Below are 22,707 nucleotides of genomic sequence, written 5' to 3'. Positions count from 1 at the left end.
AATTTATTTCGAAAATAATGGTTCGGTTCGCGCGGTTCGAAAATAATGGTTTTTGTTCAGCGATGAAGCTCACTTTTGGTTGAATGGGTATGCTAATAAGCAAAATTGTCGCATTTGGAGTGAACATAATCCACAAGCCATTGCTGAGACGCCGTTACATCCTCAAAAAGTCACTGTTTGGTGTGCTCTATGGGCAGAGGGAATCATTGGTTCATATTTATTTAAAAATGAAGCCGACCATAATGTTACAGTCAATGGAGAGCGCTATAGAGCCATGATTAATGACTTTTTCGTGCCTGAATTGGACGATGTTGATGTGGACGACCTTTGGTTCCAACAAGACGGCGCTACATGCCATACAGCCAACGCAACAATCGATTTATTGAAGGAAACTTTTGGTGAGCGCATTATCTCGCGCCGTGGACCTGTGGCGTGGCCTCCAAGATCGTGCGATATAACACCGCTGGACTATTTCTTGTGGGGCTATGTGAAGTCGCTTGTCTACGCAGATAAGCCCGAGACGATTGACGTCTTGGAAGAGAATATTCGGCGCGTTATTGCTGACATACGGCCCCAATTGCTGCAAAAAGTGGTCGAATATTGGGCCTCTCGGCTGGAATTTATTCGAGCCAGCCGCGGCGGTCACTTGCCCGAAATCATTTTTAAAACATAATGGCAAACCCTTATCTTTATAATAAAGCTAAATTCTTGGCCATAACATTAAATTATATACGTTTTATTTCATCTTGAAAACCTAACCTCTAAAAAAAACACCCTTTATAAGACTGTGCTCCAATACGAATGACTATCAAAATGCCATTTGGCAGAAATATGTCGGGCGTGCCTGATACTTCTGAAGACAAACAGTCAAAATATCCTGGTCGTTGTCATTGAAAACCGTAAAATCACACGCAAGGTTTGCAGTCAACATAGTTTTTTCATATGTTCAAGTGATGCTCCATGCAAGTATATGCCTGATACAAATCCAGACTACCGGCCACCTGCGCAAGTTTGCAATTCCGAGCATCTGAAGGTTAAAGTAATGAAAATGGATATATTCACATATTTTCTTGAGCTTCTCTGTGCAATCTATGCATTGATATATTCAGCTAGTACGAAGTACAGTAGTACCTCGATTCTTGCACATACTCGGTGCTTGCACACCTCGATTCTTGCAACATAAAAACAATTTTCCATTCCGTACTCAGTACTTGCGACATCCAAAAAATGTGAACTCGATACTTGCGACATTGCCTTGTTTGTTTTGGTAACGGTTCCTTAGATTCAATAAAATTCGGGGAAGTCCCGATTTATTTCGGAAATGAATTGCTGTGATTGGCTAATTCTCTTACGCACGTGTATTTTGGGACATTTGAATCAGTTTTAACGGACGTTTCATTGAGTGCGGTCTCACAATGGCAGGGAAAAAATTTACGTTGCTTACAATAAAGCAAAAAGCTGAAATTTTAAGGAAGCTTAGTGAAGGACTTTCTATCGATGCCTTAGCCAAAAGTTTTCATGTGCACAGGTTAACAATAAACCGCATTAAGAATAAGAAGAACACCATACGGAAGTTCCTGGCACATGCTGAATCTGGTCCTGGGAAGAGAAAAACGTTTAAACCTGCAGAGCTTCCTAAAATGGAAAAAGCATTGATGAAATGGTTTGCAAATCAGCGAGCCAAAAATTTACCAATCACTTCTGATATGCTTAAACAAAAGGCCCAGTTTCTCCATGCCAAAATTCAGGAAAAATCGGGGGACTTCCATGCTAGCAATGGTTGGATTACAAACTTTAAAAAAAGATATGGAATACGAGGACTCAAAATATGTGGAGAAAAACTTTCGAATAAAACTCATTCAGTACATCCATTTTTACGAAAACTGAACAAAAAAATTGCTGATTTAGGTTTGACCAAGGACCAGATATACAATGCCGATGAATCTGGTCTCTTTTGGAAGCTTTTGCCAGATAGAACTCTTGTGCGGTCAAAAGAAACTTCCGCTCCTGGACATAAAATCAGTAAGGAAAAAATAACTTTTCTGGCTTGCAGGAATGCATCTGGAAATCACAGGGTAAAACTAGGGCTTATTGGGAAATCATTAAACCCACGATCACTTAACAATTTTACGGATATTCCAGTTGTCTACAAAGGAAATAAAAGTGCTTGGATGACCTTGGCTTTGTTTGAGGAATGGTTTCACAAAACATTTGTTCCAGAGGTACATCTGGTAAAGTTTGTTTGTAAAAAAATTCGTTCATTAATTTAAATTTCCAAAAAATTGCAGGTAAAAGGGTTCCTTCGCGCCGAAAATCTTCCCGAAAAGGCCGTATTGCTTATTGATAATGCTCCATGCCATCCCAAAGACGGCGAGTTAATGAGTAGTGATGATCAAATATCTGTAATGTGTCTTCCTCCAAACTGTACTGCACTTATACAGCCCATGGACCAGAATGTTATAAGACTTACGAAATTGAAATACAAAACAAGCCTTTTAAGTGACATCGTTCGCCGTGGAAAAACAATAGACGAATCTCTGCGAAACATCAACTTAAAACACGCAATATGCTTTTTAGCTAATGCCTGGAATGCTGTTAATGTGACCTCCATTCAGTCATCATTTCAAAAACTGTTTGAGGTAACATCCGAATGGGACAGTGAAGATGTCATCCCTCCTTTAGAGTTACGCTTACAGCTTGTTGAAGATACATCCAATATTCAAGCAATTTCAAATTTTCTTCAAGAAATAGAACCATTGCAGCAAATATCCGATTTTGAAATTGTGCAATGGATTGCTGAACCTATTTTGGAGTCTTTTGAACAAAATGAAGATCCCTGTATTAATTGTGACCTTACTGTTGGTGAAGAAACAAAAAACGTGGTAGTAAATACGAAGAAAGTTGCACAGGAGGAGACTATATCAGCATACAATATTTACTTAGAATGGGCTGATCAAAATAATGCCTCTTTAGACGATATCATGACGCTCCAGAGACTTAGAAGCAGCGTAGTACTGAACAACCGAGCTTGTACAAAACAAACAAAAATTTTAAATTTTTTTAGTTCACCATAAAGTACCCCGTGCATCCCCTCAAGGGATGAGTGGGCGGGGTGCAACATTTGGCGGCAAGGCATGGCAAACATGCTCACGGATGGCTCGAAGTTGGACGGAAGGGTTGGTGGGGGAGTATTCTTTAAGGAGCCTCCCATCAAACTTAAATTTAGGCTCCCGGACCACTGTAGTGTTTTCCAAGCGGAGGTATCCGCAATTAAGGAAGCGGTGGACTGGTTGCTTAATTCGGTAATTACCGTTAAGGAAGTAAATATTTACTCCGATAGCCAATCGGCAATTAGGGCCTTGGGCTCGCTGTTTGTGCGTTCGAGATTGGTCGGGGAATGTCTGGCTTCTCTCTCGATTGCATCCGAATACTTCTTCATCAGGCTCATTTGGGTTCCCGGGCACAGCAGCATAGAGGGAAACTGCTGGGCTGATGAGCTGGCTAGACAGTGAACTTTGGAGACGGTTTCGTCGCGAAATGAGAGAATTGGGGTTCCCCTGAGAACCTGTGGTCTGCTCCTGGAAAGATGGGCCTCCAGTCACCTCAGCGAGCGCTTCTTCTCAGCTGCCCTGCTCTCGTCTGGCAAAGACTTAGAAATCTGGGCTCTCACTTTTTCGCTACGCCTGCGGATATAGCCGGTGTAGATATCATAAATTTGGTGAAGTTCATTAGTAGCTTGTTACGGCTAACTACGAACGCAAATCAGCCCCCGTCGGCGTCGTCGTAAAATGTATGGTCATCATCGTCTCTAATCCCAAGACTCCTTCTTCCTTCCCATCTCCTCCTCCTCTCCCATGTATGGCACCACAACGGACGAATTTCCTAACATTTGTCCAAGTGAGCCCCTTAGCTAGGGCAGCCATTTAACCTAACCTAAGTATGTGAGTCTTTCTATATTTATGTATATGAACGAATTAAACTTAAGCGTATTGAATTAAAATACATATTAAAAATAATAAACTTATTTTCCAACCAAATTCTTTCATAAAATTGCCTTTTATTTCATACAAAAAAAAAAGACTCGCTACTTGCGACAACCTCAGTTCTTGCACCGAGCCCTGTTTTCATTATGTGCAAGAATCGAAGTACTACTGTGTTAATTGCTCTTTGAACGTTCAAAAATCGCTATTTGCTTTCGTAGGTGCGCCCCATCGTCCACTCTTAGCTGCACCAATTTTTTCAATGAATTTTTAAAATAAAGGCAACAAAAAAAATGTACGAATATGCACACAGCAAATCAGCAAATTGCATTCCATTCCCTTTCACTCTTTTTCATAAGCGATCCATAAAGCAGTCACTCTTTTCCGACTATTTTCAGCTTGCCTTGCCAAATACAATATAAATCTGTCGTTTGCCGGAAGTTGCGCCATAAATTTCGCTGAGCCACCACACCAACCGAGCGCAGAGGTATTCCAGCTGTGTGCCTATTTTTGGTTGTAAAAGAAAAAGAAAAATAAAAAGATTTTTATTTGAAACGGTATAACCTTTTTTGGGCTGGCGTGAGTGGAGTATGGAGAAAATAAAAGATACAAAATCAGGGCGTATATATGGATGATGTCGTGCATAGATCACACAAGAAAATAGTCAGCAGCTTACGGTTGTATGTAGCTATGCTGTTATCCTATCAGAGTATACGAGGTGTGTTCAAAAAGTATCGCGAATTTTGTGTTTTTTCAAAAATTATTTATTTATTCATTAATATCGATTTTGTCCCCTTCAAAGTAATGTAAGTGTTATGCACTTGTGCCAACGCTTTTTCCAATCTTCGAAGCACTTCAAAAAATCATTTTTTTTTTAACTTGTTCAGCTCTTCCTTCGATACCGTCTTTATGCACGCCCCTGCAATCGAAGAAAACGGTAAGCAAAACTTTTACATTCGACCGAACGTCATAACCATAAACCCACGATTCGTCACCAGTTATGACCCTCTGGCGTAAATTTGGGTCGTCGCGGTCAGAGTCCAACATCTCATTAGCAATGTTCATGCGTTTCTGCTTTTGGTCGAAATTGAACAGTTTTGGTATGAATTTTGTGGCGACCCGTCTCTTGCCCAAATCATTGAAAAAAAAACCAATGCTACGAGTCAATCGATATGACCTAGACCAGCAACTTCTCTAACGTTGATTCGACGATTGGCCAATACCATTTTCTTCACTTCATCAATTCTTTCGTTTGTTGTTGAAGTGCTCGGACGTCCGGCACGCTTTTCGTCGTTCACATCTTTTCGGCCTTCTGAGAAGATTTTGTACCACCGATAAACGTTGCCAGTCTCGAACGACTGGTGGAATTGCGCATACGTCAGAAGTCGCTGAAGGCTCACCCTCTGTCTCCATTTCAGCATGCCTATTAGAGTGGAAAATCCTGCGAGTCGGCACTGCAAAACCTTGTTGCTAGGGTCGATCTGGCCATCGACAGGAGGGCATCTTTTTAGACATAGAGAAGGCGATTGATAATGTCACTTTTGACAGTATGTGTAACTCTGTTAGTAGGCACGGCGTAGACCGGGTGCTAGTAAATTGGATTCGTTCGATGCTGGCCCAAAGAATCGTTTCGGTGCGAGCAGAGGAAGATCTGCTGGTGTCATCTGGGGTTAATAGAGGCTGCCCCCAAGGCGGTGTGCTATCTCCATTGCTCTGGCGCATGGTAATCGATCCTCTACTCACCACCTTAAACGATTCGGGAGTCTACGCACAAGCATATGCGGACGATTTTGCTTGTTTGGTAACAGGCCCTCCACTTATGAACATCTGTAGGAAAGAGCAGAAAACTCTGGATCGACACTTGGTGCTGTGCGAATGGGCTATCGGCAAATCCCGTCAAGACTGGTATTGTCCTCTTTACCAGAAGGAGAAAGCTTGATGGACTCGTTCTGTCAAAGCTAAAAGGAGTCACAATCCAGCTATCCAAGGAAATTAAATATCTTGGAGTAATCCTCGATAGTAAGCTCCTATGGAAATCACACGTTGAAACAAAGGCATCCAAAGTACTGACAGCTTTCTGGCAGTGCAAAGGTGTCTTTGGGAAAACGTGGGGTCTCTCTCCTAGCAAGGTCCTATGGATCTACACGGCTATGATAAGACCTATTTTCACCTATGCATCAGTGGTCTCTAGTAAGAGTCAGGAGGACCTTATCGAGACTACAACGCACTGTGGCCATCTGTTGCACCGGAGCTTTTCCGACTACTTCAGGCCCGGCATTAGATGCTCTGATTGGTTTACCACCACTTGATCCTTTCATCCAAGGAGAGGCCTTGAAGGCCATCTGCAGACTGAAATACAATGGGAACTGGTACGGCCCCTGTCCGGCATTGGAACACAGAGAAGGGATGGACTTCGATCCAACGATTCTCTCCATGCCATCAACAGTCGTACGTGAAAAGAGATACAGTGTAGAGGCTCAGTTGTGGGAAGACTCAGAAAATGAGCCCGGCAAACACTGTTTTCGCATTTTTACGGATGGCTCCAGGACCGAGCATGGCTCCGGCTCTGGGGTCTACGTGGAATCCAGTGGGACAAAACTACACTTTGCTCTTGGAATGCATGTATCTGTGTTTCAAGCGGAGGTGTATGCAGTTCAAGAAGCGATGAACTTTGTTGTGGAAAAACTATATGTGTCTGCAGCGACAGCCAAGCTGCGTTTATGGCCTTAGACAGCCCTCCAACCCCATCAGGGGTAGTCAAGTCCTGTAAATGCAGGCTGACCTATGTCGGTAGACATAATAGCCTGATGCTAACATGGGTCCCGGGACTCGTGGGTATCGCGGGTAACGAGACCTCTGACTCCTTAGCTAAAATGGGCTCTGAGGCCAACTTCTTTGGCCAAGAGCCCGTTTTGCCACTTGCTTCTGCGGCCATCACAGCCACGGTTAGCAAATGGGTAACTACCACCCGCAAGCGAGCTTGGCAGGCTGAGAGAGGCTGCAGATGGACAAAACTGATGTTACCTGTCATGTCCGATCGACTGTCGCAAGCCCTTCTGTCATTAAGCAGAGGGGAGTGCAGACGGCTGGTTGGACTGATGACGGGCCACTTTCTGTGGGCAAAGCACATGGAAAGGTTGGGCATCTCAGACAGTGTACTCTGCCCAGCTTGTGAAGAGGAGGATGAGACGGCGGACCATTTCCTGTGTGTCTGCCCCGCCTTCGCTCGAATCAGGTTTGAGGTCTTTGGCACTGATGTGTTAAGAAGTGACCATCTTGGCTCCTTGGCACCACAAGATCTACTCAGATTTCTTCGGAGATCGGGTAGATTTAAAAATTAAAGAAAATTAAAGGGGAATCCAAGTGTAGTACAATGGACTTAATTAGTGTCTGAGTGCTGCACTTGCTAGTTGTCCCGACAAAAAAAAAAAAACAAAAAAAAAGCTTCTACGTATGACACAGTCAACATTCGGAATGCATCCGCGCAATTAATTTCATTTTTACACAAAATTTAATACAGATCCTTTGATCCATCTTTTTGAATAGGTAAAAATCGAATACGAGTCGAAAAACGTGCAAGCAAAGCAGCTGCAGCTGTCAAAAATTAACTGAACATTCAAAATGGCCGAACTCGTCGGCATGAGTGAGAGACATAAGTAAAAACATATTACCACAAAAAAATCGAAATTCGAATATACGTAACCTGCGAAAATTCAAAATCGCGATACTTTTTGAACACACCCCGTATTTATATAAGGGCAACTGTAGAATTAAGGAAAGAGAAAGGTCGTTTTAATTTGGAACTGGGAGAGTGAATCCACTTGAAGGGCAACTAGTAATCAGTCCTTCGAGGGACCATTAAATGTAATAGAGGAAGAGGAGAGAAAGGCAACATAAAGTTTGCTCGTTAAAGTCTAGGATTAGCTATCTTTAAGCTGATTAAATGTATTTAGTAAATTTGAGAATTTAGCTACTTCATATTATGTTAAGATGCCAAAAAGGCTTCTTTCCTCTCTCGGAGTATATCTGACTTATTATTTCTTCCATATTTCTGCAAATTATATTTACAGCAGCTCATACGTTAAGCCATTACATTTTTATAAATAACTTTTTTTTTTTAATATGTGAGGGAGGAAGGTATTTCACGTAAATAAACATAAGCCTTGGATCATAGAAACCCACGAAAAACAACTCGACAGACACTATCTCTTCGTCGATTTTAAAGCCGCTTTTGATAGCATCGATAGAAATCACTTCTGTGCCGCTAGGTCTGACTTTGGTATCCACGTAAAACTAATATGGCTCTGTAAGATGACGTTGCGCGCTACCACAAGCGCCGTCAGATTTGAAAGTAAACCGAGCCGAGCCATTCGATACCAAGCGAGGTTTCCGACAAGCTGACTCTCTATCTTGTGACTTTTTCAACCACTTGCTGGAGAAAATTTTTTGCGCTGTCGAGCTGAACCCCAATGGTATTATCTTTCGTAAAAGTACCATGCTACTCGTACTAGAATATGCCGATGGGCATCGACATTATCGGCGAAACCAACCGCGCGATATGCTCGGCATACTCCAATTTAAAGAGAGAGACGAGCAATGTGCCTCTTGTCGTGGATGAGAACAAACAAAGTACATACTGTCAACCCACAAGGAGTCTTCCCGCCTTGGACAATATGTGAGTGTTGACAACCAACAATTCGAAGTTGTGAAGGACTTTGTCTACCTTGGGACCAGCATTAACAACATAAATGATGTCAGCCTGGAGTTTACACGGAGAATAACGCATGCCAACAGGTGATACATTGAGCTCAGTAGGCAATTGAGAGGTAGGGCACGCCGTTCTGCTATATGGAGCCTTCGCGAGAAAAAAATCTAAGTAAGATCTTTTCTCCCTCCTCGTTAGTGAGGAGTACCGCATACGGTGGAGTAGCGAGCTGTGTGAGCTATATAGGGACATAGTTAAGCGTGTAAGCGCGGCTACGCTAGCTTGGCATTGTCACCCGTATGAAAGAACGTGCTCCAACAAGGCGAATTTACGACACGGGACCGTAAAGACGAAGACCACATCTCCGTTGGAAGGACCAAGTGCTGCAGAAATTGTCTTAACTTGAGATTTCCAACTGACACCAGCGAGACCAAGACAAAAGCAATTGTTGCGCCATTTTAGATTCGGCCAAAACCGCCGCACGGTTATAGCATCACATAAGTAGAAGAAGATACATAGATATTTGTAGGTAGAATATGGTAACATATAAAAGGTGGTCCATGTACTGGTTTCTTTTCAACAATTTCACGAGTATATTATTGCTTCATTCGAAAGAGCAAAGATTCCCATTATTTATGGAACACAATTTCATTCATGCAGCTACCTCCACTGGCTTCATAGTAGCGCGTTCGGTTAACTCAGTTTTCCAGTACTTTTGTGATGATTTTGGACTCTCTTTCATAAGTGGCTTGCTTACTATTCGCCGCAAGGACCAAAATTATTAATGGATTGCTCACATAATATCGCCAATCGCAGCCAGATGGCCAATTGATATCGCTGACACCGCTGAAAACACGATTAGCGCACTTGACACGCAAAAGATCAATTGTGGCATGCGGGCATGGCGCGCTTGCTGCTAAAGCCAAATATCATCCAAGTCTTGTCTAGAACTTCGGCCACAAAAAATGGTTTGTCATGCCTCTGTAGCGCTCAGCGAAGTGGCGTTTCTAGCAGAATTTTCTAAACAGAATGAGCCACTGATGCCAGCGTTACAAAATTGGCCTCAAACTGTCACTCTCTGAAAATGTATGAGCTTCTCGACGATCCCAGTCTGTTTTTTCATCGCCAGATGCGACAGTTTTGCTTGTTAGCATAGCAGAAAAACTGATTTTCAAGTAAAACTGTGGCCCATTTCGGGCTGCTCTAAGATCCAAACTGAAAAGCGATGGGCGTGTGCTTTAATTGCAGAGTCAATTGGATCTTGTAATCGAATACACAAGAATACAATGGCATTGATATAAAAAATGGCTCCAAAGCCTCAAATGAATGGTAGACTTCCGCTTCTTAAATGGCGCGATAATCGCTTACGAGTCAAACCACGTCAAGTGGGCCCCGAATTTTCCATCAAATTCCCGATTTTAAAATCAAATGCATTTTTGGATAGAGAATTTGTCACATAATAATTGCTGTGAATAGTTTTTTTTTATTTCGCTTTTTGTTTATGTTATTAACAATTGAATTTTTTTGCATGATATTCTTGTAAAATCAATATCTCATAAACTACAATTGATAATTTGATGAAATTTATTTCGGTTACCGAAAAATGTTTACTCTACCGATTTAACGTCCAAAGACTGTGTATTTGTTGAAACAATAATTTTTAACAATAATTTTTATGAAAAATCGCAATTATTTTTGCGTTCTTCACGCTCTAAATGGGCAATATTACAGTCAGATTAAGCGCACAATGCTCACCTTTAATAATCTGTAAAAAAAACTTTGTTCATCCAATCCGTTCTGAAGATATCGAATTTTTTGTCAAACTGTGTAAAGTTTTGATGCGCAGTATAGTTTGGTGCAACGCGACGCGCTTCGCAGTTGGCCTTGCATTGTCCCATGGGACCATACGCTAAAACGTGTAGCACTTAAAAAAAACATACAAAAGGATTAAGGATTCAAAAATGAGGTGTTTCATTACTAGAATTTTTATTACATACATCCATATCTACATGAAAACATACAAAATTTAATTAGTAATAATAGTCTCGAAACAAGATGTGTCCTCAGAGAAGATTTTACTTTGAATCTTTTTGTTACCTGCAAGTTCGAAGTGATGAAATTGCCGCGTTTTTTTATAGCTATTGCCTCATTAAAGCGTTTGGAATTTTTTTTTTCATGTGCATCATGATCTTTTTGCAAACAAAAAACAAAATCTATCGATTTAAACGCACCTTTTGTTTCGTTGATGATTTCTGCTATTATCTCTTTGACATTCATATCACTTAATTTTGAAAAACGTCGTTTTTTTATTGGCGGTTCACCAAGTTCCTGTAAAATATTGTTCACCTTTTCTAATTTTAGATCATTCTGAATTTCCTGGTTTTCAAAATTAGCTTCACTATCCGAACATTCTTCTGCATCAGAAGAAACTTCAGACTCATCGTTTTCTGCTCCTTGACCAGCACTAGAATAAACTAATCCAAATTTTCTATCACAAATTTTGAGAACTAATTGACTTTATTTTCCTAAATAATAACTATTCAATGCACAATATATGTATATAAGTATGAAGATTATACTCACTGTGGACTTGGACGTATATACGCTGCACTTTCAGTAACACTTCCATCTCTATATATCTTCATACGACATGATTTGCAAACGTATTTACCGATATATTGTTTGAATTTTACATCCCAGTGAGCGGTTATTTGGAATAAATTATGACGTACGCAATTATGACCTTTTTCCCCAACGGACTGCAACACTCAGCAGGTCGAACCATTTTCATATAATAAAAATACATAATAATTTTTTTCTAACCTTAAAGTATAGACAACATACTAGGAATCACAGCACACTGACTCTAGAAGTTGCGGCGACTGTACGACTCTGCAAAGCCATGTTCATGCAAGTTCGTTTTCGTACGTAGTGCCTCGACTGACAAAAAATTCGATATCTTCAGAACGGATTGGATGAACAAAGTTTTTTTACAGATTATTAAAGGTGAGCATTGTGCGCTTAATCTGACTGTAATATTGTCCATTTAGAGCGTGAAGAACGCAAAAATAATTGCGATTTTTCATAAAAATTATTGTTAAAAATTATTGTTTCAACAAATACACAGTCTTTGGACGTTAAATCGGTAGAGTAAACATTTTTCGGTAACCCAAATAAATTTCATCAAATTATCAATTGTAGTTTATGAGATATTGATTTTACAAGAATATCATGCAAAAAAATTCAATTGTTAATAACATAAACAAAAAGCGAAATAAAAAAAAAACTATTTACAGCAATTATTATGTGACAAATTCTCTATCCAAAAATGCATTTGATTTTAAAATCGGGAATTTAATGGGAAATTCGGGGCCCACTTGACGTGGTTTGACTCTTACGCGATTTTGGCCGCGTTTAACAAAGTGCACAAGTCGTTTCTTTCTCGTACTAACCAGCGTCAGTTGGGCACACCCAGTGAAGCCAAGTCCTTCTCCACCTGATCTTTCTAACGCAGGGGGACCACCAGCTGGTACTCGCAGCGTCGAATATTTTCAGAGGCGCAGCGTTTGTATCCATTCGGACGACATAACCCAGCCAGGGTAGCCGCTGAATCTTTATTTGCTTTATGTCTATGTCATCGTAAAGCGCATACAGCTCAATAACAAAAACAAATTTGTATTGCTTGCACCAGTTAATATTTATAACCATTTAGGGGCATCAGCGCCAAAAGTGCCCGCAAACTTCATAACTGTCAAAATGAAAATCTACTGCAAATTGATAGAATTTATTATTTATAATACAAAAAATATGTGCATTTATATGGAGCAACAACTGGAATAGCAGCACAAGCCACAATTACAACAAACACCATTCAAAGCAATAAAAACAATAATAAAAACCGAACTTTGCGGGTGAAAGTGTGAAAATCCAGACAAAAGTGGTAGAGAGTAGAAAATAAAACAAAGTCACTAGAAAAAAAAAAACGATTTCGTAGCACTAAATAATAAATGCGAAATAAAAAATTCAAAACACGTTCAACATGACAAAATGCCAAATTGATATGACAGACTTGCATTGCTTTGCAGAAGTGCTGCTCGTGCTAATGGCAGCGCAGCGCGACGTGATGTGAAACGTCTGAAAAGCAAAGAAACGCAGAAAAAAATTTATGCAAAAAAAAAAAACAAATAATTGGGAAGAAAAACCACCCACTAAAGCTTTTCAAAATGCTATGGCTGCATATCGAAAGCCAAAACAAGAAATTTATAAAATTACTCAAACGTAAGCAGCAGCAGAAATGACAGTTTTGGGTTGTTGATGGGTCTGGGTTTGTGCACTCGACAAAGCGCTGAGGGTTGAATTGAAATTCCCACACTTGGAGAATGGCAATGACAATACTGACAGTCTAAAATACAATGACAAAGGTATACAATTTGGGAGTTTTCGTGTTGGAATGCAAGTGAAGTGCTTTCGCAATGCATGTGAATGTGTACGAGTGTGTGTGTGTGCGTGGTTGAAAAAAGTGAGCGAATTAAATTTGGAGTGTTAATTTTTTTCTCTTTTCAGAGATATTATATTCCTCTGCACACTTAACTGCACTTTGGGCGCCGTCAGCTGCAAACGCACTCACACCACTTGAGAGAAGAGCGAAAAAGCTTGTTAGAATGTTGTTTTTGTTGCTTGGACACCTCAAACGATTTTCATGTTTTCCCATGTTGCGTTTGACACTTAGACGCCTATGGCAAAACGCACTTATAGAAGAGGGTTCAAGCGCACATTTCCCAGGGGTGTTAAGTTTTTTGCTCTTCTCTTAAACTGAACTAAATTTTAATGCTAAGATAATTTCACTTCCCGCGGCCGCCGTAACCGAATGGTCTATTGCGAACTGCACAGGTGTAAGTCTTCGTGCATGAAAGACCAAATGATAGAAAAAGTTTTTTTCTAAAAGCGATCGCCTGTCGCACATACAGGTATTTGAAAGATCTACGGGGTCAAAAGTCCATTTAACAAAACAATAAATACATTTACAAAAATGACTTCCTGAGGTACCTGACCCTTCCGAGAACAAAAGCCAGCCCCTCCCGCGCACCCTACAAGCATTTGACATACGATAATGGTCGGAATTCGATTGTATCACCTCGTGTACGTTATCTGTTCTCGGCACTCTTGCAAAACCCAAACTTTAAAAGTGAAATTTTATGTTTTTGTGTTCAACAGTGGAGTAAAGAGTGTGGCCTATTATCGAACAAAGTCATCAAAAGATAAAATTTGCCCCTTATCTGTCCAGGAAGCAATGCAAATGTTCATCGATGCAGATCTAACACGAGACCAATACGAGACAATAAGAAGAATAAATAATATAAGAAATTCTTTCCTTGTTATAGTCTTTTACAAAAAGAAAAAAAGAAGTGTTATCCACCACCAGAATGTTGCACTGTAAATAGTACAGGTGCGGAAGCCGAATTGCAACCTTTGGTCGACCTTACCGTTAGACGATTATCGGACTACCTGGAAGAGGTACTAACAACATTGAAGGTCCAAGAATGTGAGACCCTTAAATTAATTTGTAAATGGGGTTGCGACGGGTCCCAACAGACCCAGTTCAAACAAAAGATTGAAAATGATACGGATTCAGATACGAACATTTTTCAAAGCTGCTTTGTTCCTGTTAAATTAGTATGCGGCCAAAACATGGAAAAGACTATATGGGAAAATCCAACACCATCTTCTCCTCGATTTTGTCGGCCTATAAGATTTAAATTTATCAAAGAGACTACTGATGTAACGGAGGAAGAAATTAATCACGTCAATAATCAGATAAACAGTCTGGTTGCAACAGAATTTGACTTGAGAAAAAAAAAGAAGAAAGTCCCAATCATTTGTGCCAGAAACATTGGAAATGCTCATGCCTGCCGATCCAAACCTAGAATTTTCTTCACGTAGCGATGAAGAAAATCTAGATAATACCATTTGATTGGATGCTTTTTTTAATTGTTTATATTTTTTTATGTTTGATCTTGTAAATCTTTCTTCATTCTCATATTATATTTCATTCAATAAATGTTTTAAGTTCATTATTTCAGTTGGTTTTATTCAGAAACATCCATTAGCACACGTTAAACCCAAAAAATACTTTTGGCCCCTTAGATTGTTCAAATACCCCTATGTGCGTCGGCAGACAATGGGAAACCACCGCATGTATTTCTGCTATAAAAAGCTTCTCTGTTCGGAGTCGGTTTAAAATTGAATGTCCCTCCATTTGTGTCCAGAGCTTTGATTTCGTAGCAAATTTTTAAATTCTCGCCACCAAGCGGAGAGCAGAAAAGCAGCATCCTACATCTTTTATATAAAAAATTCACAAGCATGCAAGCGACGCCATAGCCGTATGGGTTTATATGGAACGCTCGAAACTCACTATGAGACGCACCTCGCCAGGCAATGGCAAACCGCGTAGTGCATTGAATGGTTAATGGTTAATGGTAGTAAAGGGTTAAGGTATGGCCCTTTCGCACTGCGACCATATTGATCTATTGTGCACCCTATGCTGTCTATTGACTGTTAAGTATGCTTATGAATTGTACCAGCTCCTTCTGAGGGAGTGATTGAAGGTCTTCATCTGTAAGCATGCATTTGTTTAAAAACCTTTTCCTTCTATGCGTCAACCCCGGACATTCGATGATGAGATGTTCTATGGACTCCTCATCTTCGCAGCAAAATCTGCAGATGCTGGTGTTAGTTATGCCTAATTTATGTAGGTGTTTGTTGCAGGTGAAGTGACCCGTGAGGGCGTCTGTGAGAGTGCGAATGCTCGTTTTGTTTAACGTGAGGGCCATGTTAGCTCTTTTAGCGCTGAAACTTAGGAACTTTTTGGAGTGTCTAAGACCCTCTACGTTGTTCCAATGCTGATTTAATAGAGTTTTGGCCCAGTATTTTACTTTTTGTTTTAGGCTGTTTTTGTTGAATCCGAACATGGGACTAGGTCCGATGAAGTTTACATCTGCCCCTTTTTTGGCTTGAAAGTCTGCCTTTTCGTTGCCGTCATATCCCTCATGTCCTGGTACCCAAATTAATGAGACATTGTTTTCGGATACCAGGTTATTGAGTGCCTTGTGGCATTCTAAGAGAGTTTTTGAGTTGTAGGTATAGCTATCTAAAGCTTTTAGAACTGATTGGCTGTCCGAGAGTATTCTGATCTTTACTCTCTTGTGGTTTCTACGTTGCGTGATGTTAGCTGCTTCCATTATTGCGTGTAGTTCCGCTTGGAAGATGGTGGTGTCCCTGGTGAGAGTGAATGACTTGTGGATTCTGGGCCCCACTACTCCTGCTCCTACACCATAAGGTGTTTTTGATCCATCAGTGTACCATTTTTGTGAATCAGCATTCATCCATTTTGGGTTTGTTTTCCACTCGATCCTCTCAGGAAAGGTAACTGTGTATCCTTTTGTGAAACAGAGGGTTGGGTCAATGTGGTCTGAGACTTGAGCCATTCTTATGGTGTTTTTGATTTAATTTAGGATACTTAGGTGACCGGTGAGGTTGCCTAATTTGAAATTTTCTTTCATGTGTAGCATGAGTGCTTGCGTAGCTGCTTCCTCTTGGATTGCTATATGAAGTGGTGGGAGTGCTTCCATGCCAGCCGTCGGGGTAGTTCTCATAGCCCTTGTGATGCATAGGCAAGCAAGCCTTTGTACTTTTTCCAGTTTGGTTATCGCTGTTGTTTGGATAGATTTGCTCCACCATACTAGTGCCCCATACAGTATGATTGGTCTCACCATTTGAGTGTATATCCAGAGGGCCATACTAGGGCTGAGGCCCCAGGATCTTTCTAGTAATTGTTTGGTTGTACACAAGGATTTCGTGATTTTTTTTGTTATATTATTTATATGTGATTGAGTTTTTTATCTAAGGTTAAATCTAGATACTTGACCTCTTCCTTTAGTTCTATCACTGTTTCATTTATTTTCAATGTAGGAAACTCCAAATTTCTTTTTTTTGTGAAGGAGATTATTGTGGTTTTTTTAGGGTTGATCGACAGCCCCTCCTTTTTACACCATTCCCATGTTGCGTTCAAGGCATTTTGCATTAAGTCTGTTAGTGTCCTTTCATGGTTGCCTTTTATTATAACAGATATGTCATCTACATAACCAATGGTTATAAATCCCTTATTGTTTAGGTGCTGCACCAAGTCATCAACTAGTCGGGACCATAGCAGTGGAGAAAGAACTCCTCCTTTGCGGGCATCCCTTTACTGTTGTGACATTAAGTTCAGCTTGGCCTAACGAGGCTTTAATAATCCTCTGATTAAGCATTTGGCTCATCCAATGTGTTAATGTTGGGTTTGCACCTCTTTTCTCGACGGCTGTTTCCATGGATTTGTAATTTGCGTTGTCGAAGGCTCCCTCTATGTCCATAAAGGAACAGAGGGCTATTTCTTTTTGATTTAGAGCCTTTTCTATATTGACAACGTTGGTTGGTTGGTTAGAGTGGTGATTCATCCAGAATCCAACTAGCGTTTCCGCACCATTTTGTTGCCACATCCTCGTTACCAAATTGTTTAACAGTTATTTGCAGCAGGACTATATCCAGTCTGTGCGGTTTAGGGACCTTATTAGGTTGTTGACGTCTAAGCCAGACAGCTGCTCGAGACTCTCGAACAGCGGTTTGCCCAGGGTTAACATTCTGTCCTTCCATAGGGCAGGGCATTCACAGAGGAAATGGAAGATTGATTCTTTTTTCTCCGGTTGTTTAAAACTATGACAGTATGTGTTGTGAGGGATGCCCATTTTGGCGGCTTGTTCTCCGATAGACCAGAAGCCAGTTATGACTGCCGTAAGTCTACAGGTGTCCCGTCGTTTCATGTTTATTAATGTCAACGATTGCTTGAGGTTGTAGGTGGGTCATAACGTTCTGCCGAGCATCTGGTCTCTCCATCTACAATCTGCAATTCGAAGGTATTTTAGGGAAATTGCATTCTTGACCGCACCTAGTGGAGTGAATACTAGTACTGCAAGAGCGCTATTCATGGCAGATCCCCCTCTTGCCAGTTGCTGATAACGTAGTGCATTGAAAAACCTTCTCATAAAACTTCTTAAACTGTAAGGCCCTCCATTTGTGGAATAATATAAGGCTTAATTCGATACGGTCCGAATTCTATATATCCGCGCACAATGTCGTCACTATCATCAGTAGCTTCTCAGTCTTTGGCAGACCAAAGCTTTCGCAGCTCCTACCAGTTGGATCATTCCAATTGTCCTTAGATCATCTACGACAGAAGCCAGCCACTTTTTCCGCAGTCCTCCTCTGCTTAGTTTCCCCATCGGTGTTTTGTGATACGCTATGCTAGTACCTCTCCTTTTTGGCATTCTATATGATCCAGCCATCTTCTTTGTTGACTCTTTCTATATTTTACTGCATTTTGTGTTTCTATAACTACATCGAGCTCTTCGTTATACGAGTATCTTATTCGATATAGACCACACAATTTCCTGAGTATTTTCCTTTCGAAAGTCAATATTTGCGTTATGTCTGATGCTGGACCCTCCATACCTCGCAGCCGTACGTGAGGATGAGGAGGAGGCCTTATCCATACAAAGTTTCTGCACTCTGGTTAACAGTCGCGATTTAAAGAGTTTCATTTGTGGGTAGAATACTTTGCACGCAGAGTGCATTCGAACACTTATGACCACAGATGTTTCGGCATTGCTGTTGCTGATTATGCCTCGGTATTTGAACCTATCCACCCTTGTTCTCGATAGTTAAGGAATCTCTCGACATCGGATTCTCGGCAACACAATTACGGGCACAATTTAGTAAATTTTGATTTGAGCTGACTATTAATTTTTGGAATCCAACAAATACAATGCGAGTTATAACTTGCAGCATCATATAGACGGACGAATATTTAGTATTAACATTGAAACAGTGGGCGAGGCTTTCATCTGATCTCAATAATATTTAGGTCGGACTGTGAGGTGCGAAGCAAAACGCATACCAAGCCTTAGCGAGTATTAAGAAGCCCTTATCGACTTACCACCATATACACAAAAGTGGTGGCATAGTATCACCCACTTTTGCGTTCATGATATCTACCAAATTTTACTTATTTTGAAGGATATCACTGTGGCGGGTTTTGAGCAATTCTGTTGCCAAGACCTGGTAGCGGCTGAGGTTTATTATAAGGGTAAACACGGAAGGTTGAAGTTGGTGCTCTCTGTCTGCTTAGTTTTCTTACGATGCTCTGGACGCGCCACCACTTGGAAAGGTCACCAGTCGCGTGCGGTTCTGTGAGCGGCGCAATCTAGACCTTGTTCTAAGTTGCGATGCTAATGCCCAACATACAAGCTGGGGCAGCAGCAAATGCAATGAATTGGACTCTCAGCTGTTCAAATTTATCGCTTGCTCTTTCCTAAACATTCACGACAAGGTCACATCGCCTACTAGAAGGCAGGAGGTGATTGATCTCACCCTATCAAATTCAAAACTTGAGTGGTCAGTCAAGAACTGGATAGTCCTTGCGAAGATTGGTGCTCAGACCACAGGTTTATTGAATTTCCGTGTGGCGAGGAGGTACAAATGTCATTGCCCTCTAGTAACCCCAGAAAAACAGACTGGCAGAAGTTTAGGGAGGCATTGCGGGAACTTGACGTGACGCCACCATAATTGGGGTATTCAAAATAAGAAGCGAAGTAGTGGCAAAATGCAGCACTGTGATCAGGAAGGCAAAGGCAGGGCTCCTAAGGTATGTAACTGCCCTTGCGGAATTATGTCGAATGTTGGAGTGCCTAGCCAAAAATCTTAGTTACCACTTGCAACAGTTAACAAATCGATAATACTCTATGCAATTCTATGTCGATAAAGTCGAAGAACCTGAGCACGTAGTCTCAAAATGTCTGCAATTCACGGAACTGTGGAGACTGGTCGCACAAAAACTGAACTACAGACTGAGCGCCTATGAACTCGGTCGACAAATGTTGTCTTCACTTGAAAAGCAGGAGGCTGGAAGTAATTGAATAAATTTAGGAATCATAACACTTCGGCAGGATGATCAAGCTGCACGAGCCAATGGCGTAAGAAGAAGTTAATTTACGTGCCCTGCGAAGGGACAACTTAAATGTGAGTCCTGCGGGGAACTGCCAGGAATGAGTGGTGGTTTCAGTTCGTAGGCGTTTAGCGAATCGGTCATACTTATAGCGCGGGTTATAAGTATCTTTAGAAGATTTAATCACCAGGTCTGCATAGCATAAAAAAAAATATGTGTACCGAGATGCATTGAAATATTGGGCATGGGGATAAGTTTCCACCTTCGTAAAAGAAGTGTCGCTGCTAATACTATTTTTGTTTTCGCTCTAGTTATATACTGGTGATTTGAAGGTGTATATGTTAGGTCTCGCTCGTAGTAGTTTGAAGCGTAAAGATCCTTTTTAATATGACATCAAAAATGTCTACGTTCGTCCCGCATTGGCGGGAAGTCATGCTTCATTATTATCTATTACAGAAAAATGCATCTGACACGTGTCGTACATTGATCAATATTTACGGTAATCACGCCTCATCAAATACATCTTGTAAAGAGAGGTTTTGACGCTTCCAAAGTGGCAATTTCGACGTGAGTGATAAAGATCGCGAAGGGGCACCGAAAAAAATTGAACATATTCAACTACAGCAATTATTGTATGAAGACGCATGTCGAACCCTTGATGGTAGTTGTTGGATGACAGATCAACCGTCGGTACGTTGCACGCGATGGGAATGGTCCAGAAGGCAGGTAACTGGGTGCCACATCAATTGAAAGAGAGGGATATCGAGAGACGTTTGGTGACATGTGGGATGCTTCTTGAACATCAGAAAAGAAGAGCATCGATGGAAAATGGACCTATTATGATAACACTAAGCATCGAAAATGTTGAAGCCTGCCAGATGAACCAGATCCATCGACAGTGAAAAAATGATAAACGGTTCTATTGTAATATTTTAAAATTACACAATGGCATACCTCAAGGTTCCCCTCTTTCAGTAATTTTGTTCATCAAAGCTTTCAATAAAATTACTTCCTTAATTTCCTGGTTCACTAGACAGGACTAATTTACTAAGCCTGCAGCCCTTGGTCGGGAAAACCCTGAATTATTCCGGTAACATAGAACCGGCTGCCATAGGAATGAATCGTCTGGAACTAGTGACACGCAGTGGATAAAGCTCCAGACTTGCCAAAACACTGCTATTCGGACATCGACGGGTTGCCTTGTGATGTCCCCTCTTCAACACCTTCACAACGAGTTACAGATGCTCCTGGTAAAGGAGCACAATATACTACTCAGCAAACAGTTTCTGTTAGGGTGATATGTCAGCCATGTAGACATCTGCCTGAGCCAGAGTCGCCTCCCAGGCATGTCAGGAGGCCCCTCTTCAATTACGCCGACGAGCTCGAGGACAAAACGAACAGAAATCTACTGGACCAGACAGTGTTTAGAGAGACAACAAACGACATTTAGCGCTAGACCTTCTTCACCTTCTTAAGCTCCGGACAACTAAATGCCTTAATCGGAGTCCAACCACTATCTACAGCAGATGAAGAGCTCCAGCTTCCCCGTGAGATCCGCGTAACACTGGCACAATTATGTTCTGGATTTTGTTAGTTTAGCAGGTTAAACTCCTACCTAACCAGAATTGGCACCGACATACCAACCATGTGTGGAGCATGTGAAGGCATCTCGCACGACCAGGGCCGTGGAGAGAGTATTCGGGCCCGGGGGAAACTTGAGATGCGGGCCCCTTCAAATTATGTCTAATTCATATAATTCGAATCACTCTCGAGTCCGGACCCCTCTGAAAACTCCGGGCCCGGGGGAAAAAGTACCCGATCCCAATAAAATAAAAATAGCAGACGAAGCATGTAAACGAATTTCCGTGCTTCTTTATCTCCACTACCCTGTATTAAAACATTGTTCTTGTTATGCTTAGGATTCAAATTTGGAAAACCTAACGTATGTGGGGAGTGGGCACGACTTGACTAATATTAATTTTCAGTACTTCTACTGAAGTATTCCGACATATACAAAATTTATTAGAAAAAAATAAAACCATAAAGCTTTCTAAAGTTTTCAACATCACCTCCTTCAAAAGCATGCTGACTTTTTCATATAAACAAAGCCTTGATTTATTTTCAGTTGTATAACCCATTAGCATACGAGTGTACCCCGAGGAACCTCTGATCAAACAAAATTTATTCATTACATTAGTCCAACTCCGAGGCAAATTCATAGCGCAGCAAAAGAAAAATATATAAAAAAATATGTTCGCCTGTCATGCGAAGTGTAAATGAAATGTATAACAGCAAAAGTAGTGACAGCCTGCCACCCCTGGGGGGGTGTAGAATGCAAATTGTCGATACAAGAATATGAATGCAAATTAGAATATAGAATAGAATGAATTCAAAGCGGGGAAAAAGGATAAATAAAACATGCCAACAAAATTGCCTGGATGCGGATGCGGATATGGAGCTAGAGTTTTGAATCTACGAGAACGAGCGTAAGCAAAGCGTAGCCGGATTGGTTAAACTTTTACATGCATCCGCCGTGTCGTACGCCCGCCCGCCTGTAAGCGCCCGAATTGGCTTCAAGTCCAAACACCAACTTGGCGCCAAAGCGAATCGCCACAGCAGACGCATACCCGTAGATTCCTGCACAAATTCAATTCCGACAAAACAGCAGTAGTCGGAATTTGTGGAAACTCTCTCTCCCCACAACATCCTACCTCGCGCGCCACGCACAACAACATCGATTCATATTTTGCGCATAAAACAATTGCTTATGATAAAATTTTTTGGCAACAACTTTTTAATTTGTCTGCTGCACACTTTCTTGGCATTGTGTGCGTGTTATTCACCAAAGTGGACTACAAAGGGAATGGCAGTGAGGCAGAGAGCTGCTAGTGCATTTGGCTTCAAGTGGCATCCTTGCGAGGATATGGTGCGCGAAAATCAAATGCACTCGTGTCGTACGTGAAAAACTTTCGAAATGAAAATTCAAT

This window comes from Anastrepha obliqua, chromosome 2 (genome assembly GCF_027943255.1).
Source record: "Anastrepha obliqua isolate idAnaObli1 chromosome 2, idAnaObli1_1.0, whole genome shotgun sequence".
NCBI classification, from domain to species: domain Eukaryota; kingdom Metazoa; phylum Arthropoda; class Insecta; order Diptera; family Tephritidae; genus Anastrepha; species Anastrepha obliqua.
This window is presented reverse-complemented; position numbering follows the sequence as displayed.